Raw genomic sequence first — 14,409 nt, forward strand, 5'->3', positions numbered from 1 at the left:
TCATAGAAGGGTAGAGGAGGAGTGTCTATCTCTTCACTCTGTCCCACAGGTGCTTATCTCTAAAAGCCTGGAGTTCCAGTGGGAAGAGGCAGGGGAGACTGTCCTGGTGTTCCTTGTTCTATAGCATGGCACTCAGCCTCCTGAGGGACTCTTTGCATCCCATTTTTAAGGGTGAGATGCTTGTAAAACAGCCAGAATTTAGGTCACTTATGGGCTGGGGTATATGTGTTTGGAAATGGGTTCTGAAACTGTGTGATACAAGGGGTAGGGGGAATGCTTTTCTCTTTCCATTTCCCTTGAGTTTGCCTTCTGAGAGTGAGGAGTTGTCTGTGGCTGGCAAACTCAAGAAGTGAAGGCCAGCAAGGGACCTCTGTGGGAAGGTGAGGGGCAAGCCAAGAAGAGTTCAGGGCAGGAAGCTGAGAGGCTTACATATGTGTGGTGGGCAAGGGGAAGGCTAACATGGGAGGGGCTTTGAGCAGCCATGGGGACACCTGGTCTAGGGCCCTGCAGCCAATTGTGAGGACTATAAGAACCTCCAGACACCCTGTGTTCTTACCATGAGGCACCTGAGCTGCCAGGTGACTGTCAGTCTGTGGATATCATGAATCAATAGGATCTTACAAAGGCCCAGCAAAAAGTGATCATGTTTTGGTCATCATTGTCATTCCACAGGGACAATGGTATTCGACTATTGACTCCCTGGGACACAAGTCCTTACGTAAACAACTTCAGGGGAAAGATTGACCTTAGCAAGTGGTTTCATTGGATTTGGCCCACAGTTGTTGCTTCTGGGACCTGACAAGGCAGAACAACATGGCAGAGGGAGCAGGAACCCAGGCTCTTCACTGCATAGGCAGAGGGTAGAGAGACAGAGAACCCAGGAAAACATACAGACCCTACAAGAACACATCCCAAGTGACTTGCTTCTTCCAGTGAGCCCTATTTCCTGAAGTGTCTGGAATCTCCCCAAATGGTGCCACTTGCTGGGATCCATTTGTTTAATACTTCATGTTTAAATGGTGATAATAATCAAGTATGATCCCGCACCTAGGGTCAATCCCAGCAAGACAGACTGGCCTCAACCACCATGGCTTCCAGGGGCATCCTGGTTCTGAGACCAGTCCTGTGGATGCTGCCTAGGATGGGTTACTGCCCTGTCTTCCCCTGAGTAGAACCACTGGACAGAGTCCCTACCTCCACATGGGGCACTATTACCAGGGCAGAGGTAATATTGCCCACTGTGTGGTAGTTGATTGACAGTCATATAGCTACTAAGTGAAGGAGAAAGTTCTGGAACTCCACTGGCAAAGGCCATGACACCACTGAGGCAGCTGCATCCACAAACAGAGTGGACAGGGGGTGCTGACATTTCTCAGTATCTCCTTCATGCCAGGTATTCATCTAGGAACTCGATGAGCAGAGCATGACATCTATCTAGGAAGGACATGCTGTTCTTACCCTAGGTCTCTCAGGGAACCAGAGGCACAGGCAGGACAAACAGCTGGCTTAGCACCACACACCCAGGAAGCAGCCTGCTCAGTTTGAGCCCAGGCAGTCTGACTTCAGACATCATGTTCTTAAAACACTGGCAGTGTGCAAATTCCCTGGAAGAATTTTCTGGACCTAAGTGACATGTGAAGACTGTCCTAACCTTCCTGGAGGTGCCTTATTGTCTGCAGGAGGAGAGGCAGCAGTGTTGGGGACCTGGTGCAGAGCTTGTGGAAGTCACTCCTGGTTCTGGGAGACCTCAGGTTTCAAGGAACAGGGCTCTCTGTCATCTCCCCATGCTGCCCTAGCTCTGTGTGGCTCTCCAGACACCCGGTATCACTCATCCCTGGTGCTTTCCTTTCCACAGCCACCTGTCTGAGACCACTGAGCTTTGCCTTAGAAGAGCTCTTTACTCTGCTCACCTCACCTGCCTCCCCCTCACCCATCTCCCGCTTCCCTGGCTGCCACTTCCTGGATTAAGAGGCTTTCTAGTAGGTCTTCCCCATCTGCTCACCCCCATACATCTCTGCAAGTTGCTAGAGGGATTTTTTTTAAAAACATAAATCAAACCACATCACTCCTTAGCCTCAAACCTCTTCACTCACTTAAATAAAATCCAGATTTCTGATCAAGACCTCTGTCAACCCCAATACCTTCATCTGTGCCACTGTACCCCTTGTTACCCACATTCCAGCTAGACGGGCCCCTTTGCAGCTCCCAGAGCACTCCAGGTGACTTTTCTTTGCTGGTGTCCTCTCCTCATGCTTCAACATTCTACCCAAGAGTAAGGCCATCTTCAGAGGGGTCTTCTTTGACAACCTACTTGTTCTTCTAGATGATTTCCTTATTATCCCCCTTTAGGGCTCAGAATTGTTTTATTATTTGGCCATTTAAAAAACCCTTCTCTCACCCAGTGTGGTGTTGCATGACTTTAATTCCAGCACTTGGAATTCAGGTGGATCTCTGAGTTCCAGGCCAGCCTGGTCTACAGAACAATTCCAGGACAGCCAGGGCTACACATAGAAAACCTGCCTTCAAAACAAAACAACAATGAAAACAACCAACCAACCAGCCAGCCAACTAAACAACCAACCAACAAACAAAAACTCTTCTTTCTAGAATATAAAATCTGCAAAGAGAAGGGTGGCAGCTGGGGAAACTGGGTTCCTGTTTGCACGCCCAGCACTTAGCAGGTGTGGGCATGACACAGTGAATGCTGGTGGAGGAGAGAGTGAACAAAGTAGGTAATCTTGGACAGCCAGAGGAAACCTATGAAGCCCTCTTCTTGCTGATTACTCTCTCTTCAGTCCCCCCCCCCGCTTCTCACCTCTCGGGCAGCTGTCTCTGCAAACGCCTCAGAGACAGCACATCCATCCATGCTTCTTGGAACAGCCTCATGCTCTCAGCCTTGGGAAATCATTCCTTAGCAGATTTGATTAACTGGAACAACCTCTATGACATTTTACAGGTGGGAAAATAAAGGTGCCCAAGGTCTCAGGGTGAGGAAAGGAGGAGGTAGGACCCTGGAAACCTAAGGCTGAGCTATTGCCTTTCTCACGTCATGGAAGGAGGGCGTGTGAGTGCTTTTTCCTTGCACAATCCTGTTAGCAATTTGGTCTCACCTGGCAGTGCTTCCCAGGCTTGCCCGTTTTCAGGAGTCACCTGGAGCACTCGATAAAAGGGCAGAGTCCCCAGCACCTGTTTCATAAGCTTGCAACTGAGAACTTAGTTTTCTCCAACGAAGTCTCACTGAGTGCCTCACCCACAGTTAAGGGCAGTGCCCGTGCCCAGCAGTTGATGGCCAACACGAAACAAACTCAATGGCATTTTTTGTAGACTTTTGTCTCATATTGCTTTGTTTGGGCATTTTGTTGTTGTTGTTGTTGTTCTTACTGGTCTTTTGCTTGTATGTTATGGTTTCCAATTTTGTGTTTTTATGGATTTTGTGTATGTGTGTGTGTTTCTTTTTATTTTTTATTAGGTCCCCTCTGTTGTGGAATATTGATTTAAGATGTGTTACATTTAGCTGGGTGTTGGTGGCACATGTCTTTAATCCCAGCACTCTGGAGGCAGAGGCAGGTGAATCTCTATGAGTTTGAGGCCAGCCTAGTCTACAGAGTGAGTTCCAGGACAGCCTCCAAAACATTACAGAGAAACCCTGTCTGGAAAAAACAAAAAAAAAGATGTGTTACATTTGTTTATGGTGTAGAATATTTGTTTAATTATTCAAAGATGTGCTGCATTCTTTTATGTTACATTTGTTTAACTGTGAAGTTTTAACTTTGCCTCCCCAAAACACCTGATTGGTCTAATAAGGAGCTGAACAGCCAATAGCTAGGCAGGAAAGGGATAGGTGGTGGAGCTGCCAGGCAGAGAGACTAAATAGGAAGAGAAAAAGAGAAGAGAAGGAGTGAAGAAATAGAGGAGAGAGGACACCAGGGGCCAGCCACCTAGCTACACAGCAAGCCCTGGAGTTAGAATGAAAGAAAGGTATATAGAATAGAGAAAGGTAAAAGCCCAGAGGCAAAATGTAAATAGAATAATTTAAGTTAAGAAAACCAGGCTAGAAACAAGCCAAGCTAAGGCTGGGCATTCATAAGTTAAATAAGTCTCTGAGTATTCATTTGGGAATTGAGTGTGGTGGGCCCACAAGGAGCAGAGTAAAATAATCAACTCCACCTCCACTTTGTTTTCTAAAGAGAGAGACATAAAGAAAGGGCATGGAGGTGGGTGAGTAAGTGGACAGGATCTGGAAGGAATTGGATGAGGGGAAACTGATGAGAATACATTACATGAAAAGTTATTTTTATATCTATCTGTCTGTCTGTCTGTCTATCTATCTACCTACCTACCTACCTGCCTATATGTGTATCTCAACAATGGTGAGGAAGAATCTGTGTCTCAACTGGGATGTGGTACACGTGGGAATCTGGACTTTCGACATTGCCACCGGGGACCCTGGTGATCAGGAAAGCTTGACATCTTCTGGTCTACAAGAAAAAAAACCTTGGTTACTCAGCCAGGGCCATAAGACCTTTGAGAGAACAGTTCTGGCTCACTGGTCTAGCCTTATCTGTCCGTGACACCCTTGGAGCTAACTATTTCTTTAAGTCATTCTGCTGCCTAGGGACTGTCCTGTCCACATGGTACCCAGGCCCTCATCTCTGTTTCTGTTGGTCCCGTCATTGCACTGTCATCTCCTCCCTTTACTCCTCTCCTTCCCCATTGCTGCTGTTGCTGACACAATCTCACGTAGACTGGAGTCCTCACAGCCATGGGTGACTCAGAGTTGTATAACCCCAGAACTGTAGGAGATGTGGAGGTCTTGTTAACCAATACCTTTATTTGACAAAAATTCCCAGAGAGAAGAATGGACTTACCAAAGCCACAGGGTGCTGTGGCAGAGCCATAAGTATGCAGATCTAAGTGGGAACACTCTTATTTAGTTCAGTGAGCTTTCACACTTACCTTCTAAGGGAGCATGTTTAGAAAAATCCATTCATAAAAGCTCAGAGCTGACAGTGGGATTCTTTTAATGGCTTTCTCAAGTGACTGTGAGTTCCACTGTTGGCTGATGAGTGATGGTGAACACACTTCTTGCTGCTCATAGAACATAGAAGAGATTGGACTAAGGGGACCAGGAAACATGGTCATCATCTTCATCGTGGTCATTTAATGATGTACACAAGAGATGCCTTACTGAGTACCAGCCTGTGAACGAATGGATGTTCAATCCTCACCATAACCCCACAAGGTAGAAATTTTTCCCATCCTCATGTTGAGGTAGGACCTTTCTTGTGCCCTAAGTCAGGGCCAGTGTAGAGAACCCTGGAGCAGAGTGGTCTTTTTTTGTGTGGAGTGGAAGGAACTTCCTACGATGGCTGAATCACTGGGACTCAAGGATTTCAGTGAGAACAGCCTGCCAGTCTGGAAAGAGGAATGAACACTTGGCCGGGGCAACAGGGTAAGGGGCGGCAACCAGCTCGGCTTGTCGTTTCTCCATGGTACATGAGCAGTACCATCAGGGAGAGCTTGGAGTGGCTTTGAACTTGGCAGTGGGAGCCAGGGAGCCTGGTGAGGCTGGATTCTTACTTCTAAGACCCTGAAACAGTGGCTTTCTAGGGCATGTTTAGGGACAGCCTTCTGCCAACGCCTTTCCCCAGTTTAGCTGCCGGGAGTTGTCTCTGGCTGAGAGAGGGAGGCAGGTAACTGGTGTGGTAGCACATGAGACTGTGCGAATGTATGACATAATGTATACACATGCTGTGAGCATGGAGGGCGTGAAGTTCTTGTGCGGGGACACATGTGTTTCTAAGGGACGTGTTGTGTGCCCAACTGCATCTCACCAGGAGAGGGTTCAAGTGTGGGTGGCGTGCTCAAGGCTGTGGTGTGGGGCTGTCCTGTGCACATGCGCTGCCCTCAGCTGGTGTTAAACACTCTTTGGATTGCTCACTAGGTAAACATTCAATAATGTAATTTGGAAATTCTGTCCCCAGGGTCCCGCTGTGTGGCCAGGCAGCTGGCCGGTGGCGGTGGGATTAAGATATTAGTGTATTAATGCCATATCAAAGCCCAGCACCCTCGTGTATGGGAGTGTCTGCTGACAGCCCCGAGTGCCCAGAGCTTTGGGGCCCCGCAGCCCCCACTGCAACTCTCCGAATCACAAGAAGCCTTGTGTGCAGAGCTTGCTCTGAGAGCTGCAGGGCCTCCAGACATGAGCTCATGCCTATAGGTCCCTTCAGAAAAAGGTGGGTGGCCTCCCTACCACCAGGCCTCTCCCCTACCACAGGGGCAAGGCTGTGGGGAGTAGAAGCAGGTTTGGGGGGCTGAGCTGGTCTTCTGACCTGGTCAAAGTAGGCTGGTATGTTTGTTGAGTGACAAATGGCTGACTCTCTTGTCAGGGACTTTCTTGAATTCTTAGATCATGTAGGTCAAGTTTCATTTGCCTTGTTATTCCCAGTGCCTAGCAGTATATGGTATACAGCTAGTGTTCAATTATTGTGCTTCATATGGGTAGACAGATAGCCAAAATTTTTAAGAGTTGAATTTTGCCCCAATTCTGCTTGATGGCCCATTACCTGCCTGGGGAAAACACTCAAAAACAGTTGGCAGTTCTCTCTCTCTCTCTCTCTCTCTCTCTCTCTCTCTCTCTCTCTCTCTCTCTCTCTCTCTCTCATTGTGTTTTGAGAAAACGTTTCTCTGTGTATCCTTGGCTGTCCTGGAACTCACTTTGTAGACCAGGCTGGCCTTGAATTCACAAAGTTCTGTCTGCTGCTGTCTCTTGAGTACTGGGATTAAAGACATGTACCAACATGCCTGGCAAGTTTTTCTTGAAATCTTCCAGCCTTCAGTGTGTACTGTATGGGCCTGCAAATAGTGCCTGGGTCCAGAAAGTTTAGAATATCAGCATGGAATCTGGAGGGGGCTTGCCTTCAGGACTGTCCAGCAACAGCCTAGGCCAGATGCGTGGCTGGAGGAGAGAGAATACTTGGCTCAGGTGTATGAATGGGTTATCTGAGGCTACGAGACGAGGTGTATCTTTTAGAAAATCAGTGCTGAAGTTGGGGCTAGGACTAGGCTGAGCAGGGAGAGCCTGTAACTTTGTGAGAGCAGAGAGAGAATGAATGGGTTGTGTGAGTTAGAGGCTGCCGGTCATAAACGTTGCCTTCTGCTTATCTTCTCAGGACCCAGCTCAGAGTGGAGAAGCCTGTTTGGCAACAGGCTACTCAGCACTGTCCAGCGCTATCAGGAGTTACTGCTAGCCAGGGCTGATATGGTTCATGTTGGGAGTATGAACCTCCTTAGATGACAGTCTGCTGTGGCTGGAGTGAAAACTCTCCTCAACTTGGTTCCTAGTTAGTAGCATTGTTTGGGGAGCTTCAGGTGGTGCAGCCTTGCTGGAGGAAGTAGCTCCCGGGAGGCGGGCTTTAAGATTGTACAGTCTCTCCCTTCTTTCAGTCCACTCTCTGCTTCATCCTAGCCTTTGAAGATGTGAGCTCAAAATTTCCCGTTCCTACTGCCATGCCTGCCTCTTGCTGCTATGCCTTCCTGCCATGATGGATGTCTATCTCTCTGAAGCCATAAGACCAAATTAACTTTTCCTTCTGTGAGTTGCTTCTGGTCACGGTGTCTTATCACAGAAAGAGAAACAGTAACTAATACAGAAGTTGGTACCAGAGAGTGGCCTGTTGCTATGAGGAATGTGAACATGTTGGCTTTTAGGAGAAATGTGAAAGATTTTAGGAGTTTGGGTTAGAAAAGCTGTTGAATATTGTAAACAGAGACTGAAGGGCTCCTGTAGTAGGAACATGGAGGAAAGCAGGACTGAGAGGAGTGTGAACAGCATAGGCTCAGCTCAAGAGGTTTTGGAGGGAAACAATAGTAACAACTGGGTTAGCGGCCCTGTCCCATGATATTTTGGCAAAGAATCTAGCTGCTTTCTGCCCATGTCCTGAGAATTGGTTGAAGGCTAAAATTAAAAAAAAAAACCCAACAGACTAATTTCTTTGGTGGGAGGAGTTTCAAGACTATATAGTGTCGAGTCTTTAATTTGATTACTAATGGGTCTATAATGAAAAAGAGTAAGTGGGTCAAAAGGAAATACAAAGCAAATGCTTTGGATAGAAAAAGAACACCAGGATTCTTGATGTTGCAGCCAAGGCTTGTGCTGGAAGAGAGGCTTATTGTTGAGGCGCTTAACTCCATTAAGGGGAGGCATTGCTGAAGATACAACTTACTTCTGTCATCGCACGTGGAGAAATCAAGCTGATGCCCACCTAGAAGCTTCACCCCTTACTATCTAGTGTTTATGGTGCTGGGAGGAGCATTGCATGCTACTGGATGAGAAAAGCAAGCATCAGTATCGCCCAGTTACAAACCCTGTGACTTACTACGGAGACCTACCTACCTGCAAATACACTAGTGTAACAGGAGCACAAATGTTATGAGAGAACTAAATACCTTCTGCTTGGATTTATAGCTCACTCCATGAGGTGGAACCCACACGTGACTCTGCTAATGTGACCAAGAACCTGAGACTAGATAGTTCATGGGCCTAGGGGAAAACCTACAAAAAATGGAGGAGGAGGAGGAGGAGGAGGAGGAGGAGGAGGAGGAGGAGGAGGGAGAATGGAAGAAGAGGGGAGAGGGAGGAGGGAGGAAGGTGAAGGAAGGAGAAGAAGGAAAGAGAGAAGGAAGAGGAGGAATAAAAGGAAAAGCAAAACAGTAATGAAGAGAGTCCTGCTTTGCACAAAGGGAAGGGTGCACTCAGGGAAAGACCCACTGAGCTAAGCTTCCAACTTGTACAGGAGAGCCTGAGGCATTTTATGCTCTTAGAAAGCAGCTGAATAAAGCCAGGCATTGGTGGCGCACGCCTTTAATCCCAGCACTCGGGAGGCAGAGGCAGGTGGATCTCTGTGAGTGGAGGCCATCCTGGTCTACAGAGCGAGTTCCACGAGAGCCTCCAAAACAATACAGAGAAACCCTGTCTCAAAAAAACAAAAAAAGCAGCAGAATAAATGCACTATTGCTAATGTGATTCAAGGTGGGCCAGTGTCCATCCAAAGCTGCCAACCTAACTTGACAGTGTTGCCCAGGTGTTGCTGGCTTTAGAGGCAAGAAGGATGCAAGGGTACAGTGGTCATGGATGTTTCATTCAATATTTCAGAGAGCCACTAAGGTCAGGCAGTGGGTGGCATAGAAGACCTTGTGTGAAGGCCCTTAGAAGACTAGAAGCTGTGAGAGACATTGGGTAAAGCCAATGTGAAGGCTGGGTTACAGTGGAGATCCCAAGGTGTTAGGGGTGCCAGAGCCATGAGATCTCTGACAAGGAGAGCCACACACAAGGCCTGACTCATGCTAAAAGAGACATGTATGCTGCAGGGAACAAAGTTGGAGACACAGAGCCATCTAATGTCCCAGGAACAGGACGTAGAGCTACAGGGTTTGGTATTTGTTTTGCTGGTTTCAGCCCTCCTTCAATCCAGTGTTTCCTCACTATGTCCCCAATTCCTCTCTTCTGAAATGGCAGTGCATATCCTGTTCCATTAGCTCCTGGAAGCATGTATTTTACTGTTTGATTTTATGGGAAGTTGCAATTAAGAGACTGCCTTGAGCCTCAGAAGAGACTTTAGATTTTTAAACAATGTTAAGACTATGAATGACTATAAGGATTTTTGAAGTTGGACTTAATATATTTTGTGTTATGATATGGCCACAAGCTGATGGGGGCCAGGGAGTGGAATGTGTTGGTTTTAATGAGAAATGCCCACTATAGGCTCAGGTATTTGAACATTTGGCGGTGCTGTTTGGGGACGTTTAGGTGATGCAGCTTTGCTGGAGGAAGTGTGTGACCAGGGATGAACTTTGTTCTTGTTCCCTCATGTTCAATTTGCTTTCTCTGCTTCATGCTAGTGTCTGAAGATGTGAGCTCTCAGGCTACTGCTCCTGCCACCATGCCTTCCTGCCATGACAGACACTTGCCTCTCTGGGATCACCAACCCAAATAAACTCTTCATTTTATTGCCTCTGGCCAAGGGGTTTTGTCACAGCCTTTGAAAAAGCAACCAATACTCAGTCTCGCGGTGTGCCTTGTGTGGAGTCAAGTGCTCTGCACATTTTTGTCTTAGTGCCCACAAACCCCTCTATCGTGGGATATTTGTGCACTGTGAAGGGGTATTGCTATGATTGGTGTAATAAAAAGCTGAATGGCCAATAGCTAGGCAGGAGAGATAGGCGGGGCTTCTGGGCAAAGAGAGGAAGAAGATAATCAAGGCATGCAGGAGGTGCCATGGAGACTCAGAGAGTCTGACATACAGAATGAAAGAAAGGTAAAAAGCTATATGACAAAACATAGATGAATAGAAGCAGGTTAATTCAAGTTATAAGAGCTAATGGGACAAGCCTAAGCTAAGGCTGAGCTTTCTTAATAAGTCTTTGTGTCATTATCTGTGAGCTGGAGGCCCAAAGAGAAATCTGCCTATACCCCTCTCGGAGAGTGTGGAAGGATCGTGGTGTTGGAGGTGATATCGGACATGGTCAATCACAGTGGAGTTACTGTTACTTTTCCTGAAGTGGCTTGTTTGATGTGGGTCTGCCCATCATAAGTCAAAGGACTAGAACTTATGCTGACATGTGTGGAACATCATGGGACAGAAGCTTTTGTTTTTCTTGCTGTCACAAAAGCAAGGAAACTCCCAAACCCAAGTGACTTTCCATTTTACTGAGTGGTGTCAACAGCACGTTAGGGACAGAATGGAAAGGACTCCCCCTCTGCCCATGGGGACTCTTCATTCTTGGAACCTTTTCTTTCCAGAGTTCTCACTCTGGCTCCGGGGAGCTCCCCAGCTTGAGACTTGCCCATTGCCATAGGTCAAGTTAGTAGAAGAAAGAACTTAAGGAATCCTTGTCAACTCTTTTCCCTTTACCATGCTTAGCCCAGGTTAACCCAGTGCAGCAGTACTTAACTCATCCTTCAACAAGCATGCTCCAGCCAACCTGGTTCAACCCCAGTGAGCAAGAGGAATAGAACCCAATTCCATCCATAAGAAATAAAGTCAACTCAATTCTATCCGTAAGAACTGAAGTTAACCCAATTCTATCCACCTGCTCATCTCCAAGCATGGGCGGAGAGAAGGGAAGCAGGACCATCTCCTCAGGGGTAGCAGGTTGGCCTGCTGGAAGGGCATCAGTCAGGAAGCATCAAGTTGCCATGAAATGGGGGCTCTGGGGACACTGACTACCCTGCTATCCCTCTGGACTGGGGGCCATCTCTGTGGTCCTGGTCTTGGTGCTGTGTTGGGCTGATGCTGTGAATTCCCAGAAAAGCTGCATTCTAGAAGGAAGAGGACCTTTAGCTCTGCTTGGGAAATCTGGGGCATCAGCAGAGGCTCCCGATGGGACTCCAGAGTCTCCTAGGAGGATGCTGGGAAGCTCGGCTGCAGTCGCCTTTCACAGAGGCTGTCTGTGCCCTGGATAACCTTGGAGGTTTCCCATAGCCTAAGAGGGGTTGGAAACCAATGGGGATTTTAAAGAGAACAGGTGCCTGAGTGTGAACTGTGTCTCATTTTGTTACTTGTTAGCCCTATGTGGTTCGGGGCAGGGTACTTTCTTGGCCCCAGTCTCAGATCTGGCAAGTTAAGTTTTTTCCGTGTTATTATGAATGATTAAGGAAGTATCTTGAACACAGCCTACACAGTGCTTACATAAGCACTGGTAACCTACTCATTCCCAGTGATGAGAATCCAGCCCTGTAGCTTGTACTATCCATTAGGTCTTAGACAAATCCCCCACTTCACCCGAAGCACCAGCTTCTTCCAGGGATGGCATCCAGAATTGATGTCTTTGTTCTGATAATACAGCAGAGGAAACTTATCTGGGGCCCCAGAATTTATCCAACACCCAATAAATACTGTGGCTGGCTGCCTCCCACCCTGGGTGTCTCATCAAGGGGGAATGCATGTCTCTCTCCACTCTGGTCTTCATAGATGTGCCCAGGACATTGTTGGGCTTTTTGTGTCCCTGATGGTCTAGAATCTCCAGTCATGCTGGCCATGAGCCTCAGGGCCAAGTAAAGGCAAAAGGACAAGTAAAGGCTGAAGGCAGTGCCTTGATCTGCGGAATTAAGGCCAGATTGACTCTGAAGCACAGTCTCCGCAGGGCCTGGTGAGCCCCTCACCCTTCCTGCTGCCATGGGAACCTGCAAGCCCAGCTTGTGATAAATATGTATGAGCAGGCCATGGTCATGGCCCCTCCTCAAGTCCATTTGGGGCACCTCAGTGAGCTAATTGAGGGTGGCCATTGTCCCTGTGCTCCCAGCGCCTGGGCCCCTATTTCCACGTTCAAGTGCCTGGCCTCCGTTTAAAGTGGTCAAGTGGCGGGTGCTGTTTTACTCAACAAAAGCCCCTCGAGAAGATGGACAGAGAACTCTGCAGGCCAGCCCATTGCCTGTGCCTGTTCCTATCCCAGGCCAGGGGGGAGGGGACCACATAGACCACCTGATCACAATTGAGGCCCAGGCAGCCCAGCCGGGCAAGCACAATGGATGCTCAAGAGGTCCGTGCAGTGGCTGGGATGAATAGCAGAGACGCTTTCCCTTCTGCCCCCCCCCCCATCACAACCTGGTATAATTTCCCCCTGAATAGGGGTGGCATAGGGTGTGCTCTCAGGGATGAGAAGGGGAAAGGGATAAAGCCAGAGGCTCTTTGAAATCCACCCATAAGGCCTTGCTCCACCCCCCCTCCCCATGCACTCTGCATGATGATGGAATCACAGTGCTTCATGAAGTGTAGGAGATCCTGAGGACCACAAGGCAGAGAAAGAGTGTAAGTAGAACATGTGCATTTCATTCCCATCCACAGCTCCCTCCAGTGAAGGCACACCATGGGGACACTTAGCTAACAAAGAGGAAGACAGCAACGAGACTCCCCCTCCCTCTCATGGTGGTCCCTTTCAAATGTAAGGACTGATAACTGCTCTCTGGAGGCCAGTCCTGTACTATAGAGACTGACGACAGGAAGGGACCATGATTCCCTCTCACTTTGTGTCCCCATCAGAGCATATACTTTTGCCTTACTAACTTCAGTAGCCCACATCCTCTGTGTGATGCTGACAGCTCAGAGAGCAGGGCCCACTCAGCTGAGAGTAAGCATTGAATCGGATGGGCACAGTGAGAACCTGTGTACGACCTTATCTGTTCTCTTCTATCCTGGGCCATGAAGACCACCCACTCACACCCACACCTATCATAGTGGAGTGAGAGAAAGGGCAGTAGAGAAAGCCAAAAGGGCTTCCAGGAGGCAGTGGCTTGGGAGTGATGAGCTTTGTGGGTACGGTGTCTCCACCTTAGGGTATAGGGAAAATCAGACGAGTTTGTCTGATGATAGAGCAACGGAGGCCTGGTGTGAGGACATCTGATGGTCAGGCCTCTTTTTTCTCTGATGTCCCCCGATCCCATGTGCTCCTACGCCAGCTCGTTCCCTCTATCCTATCCTCTTTCCCCTTCTTCAAGTTAGCTGACGTTGCTTTTAATTCTCTCCAGCTTAGATGAATGACTGGTACATTTGGAGATTCGCTCATTGGCAACACTGAGGTACCGATTCATATTAAGTTGTGGGTAGTTGGTAGACTTGGCAAGGTCACTAGCTACAGATCACTAACTACAGATTTCTACTCATTACTGACTGTTGTGAACAAACAGGGAAACTGGTGTCCTATGCAGTACAGGTCCTAACCTAGAATCTTACAGAATGACTGTCACCCCTATACCTTGAATGTTACAGGGCTCCCATGAGCAGAGCTCCTCTTGGGGCCTTCTAGTTCTTTCTCTAAAGGAACAACTTTGACGTCTCCGCTAGGATTTCTGTGTATCTGGATTTAAGCTGATGACGAATGTGGTCCTGGAACAGGAATAGCCTGATGCCTGTTGAAGTTTTGCCCTCTGGGTGGTCCCTACCTGCTGGGCAGTGGCTGCAGGTGTGCCATGCTGCACCCTGGAAGCCTCCCACCTGCCCATTCCTCATTCCTGTGTCACTGCCGAGGGCTCTCAGAGTCACCCCCTGGTCTCCAGTGATTTGAGTATATCATGTTCTTTTTTATTTGACCCCATTGGTTTCCCCCACAGCCTGGGATCTTGCCTCCACTGTACCACTGGGTACCTGCAGGACTCTAGCCAAATCACTCAGTACCCAAGTTTTCACCCTCCCAGAAAAGACAGAATTTCAGGCTCACCTTTATAGTCTGCATGTTTGGGGCCAGAAGTATAGAACAAGAAAGACAATGACGGACCTTGACAAAAACCTTATAGATGGAGACTCAAGAGTTCTTGTTAAAATCCACAAAGAAAGAGAAGGAACTCAGTGTTCTGCAGAAGGAGGCAGCAGGTGGGAGTGCAGAGCGAGGTCTCTACCTCATAGACTGGCCACA

The sequence above is a fragment of the Mesocricetus auratus genome, unplaced genomic scaffold, assembly GCF_017639785.1.
Source record: "Mesocricetus auratus isolate SY011 unplaced genomic scaffold, BCM_Maur_2.0 Super-Scaffold_100014, whole genome shotgun sequence".
NCBI lineage: Eukaryota > Metazoa > Chordata > Mammalia > Rodentia > Cricetidae > Mesocricetus > Mesocricetus auratus.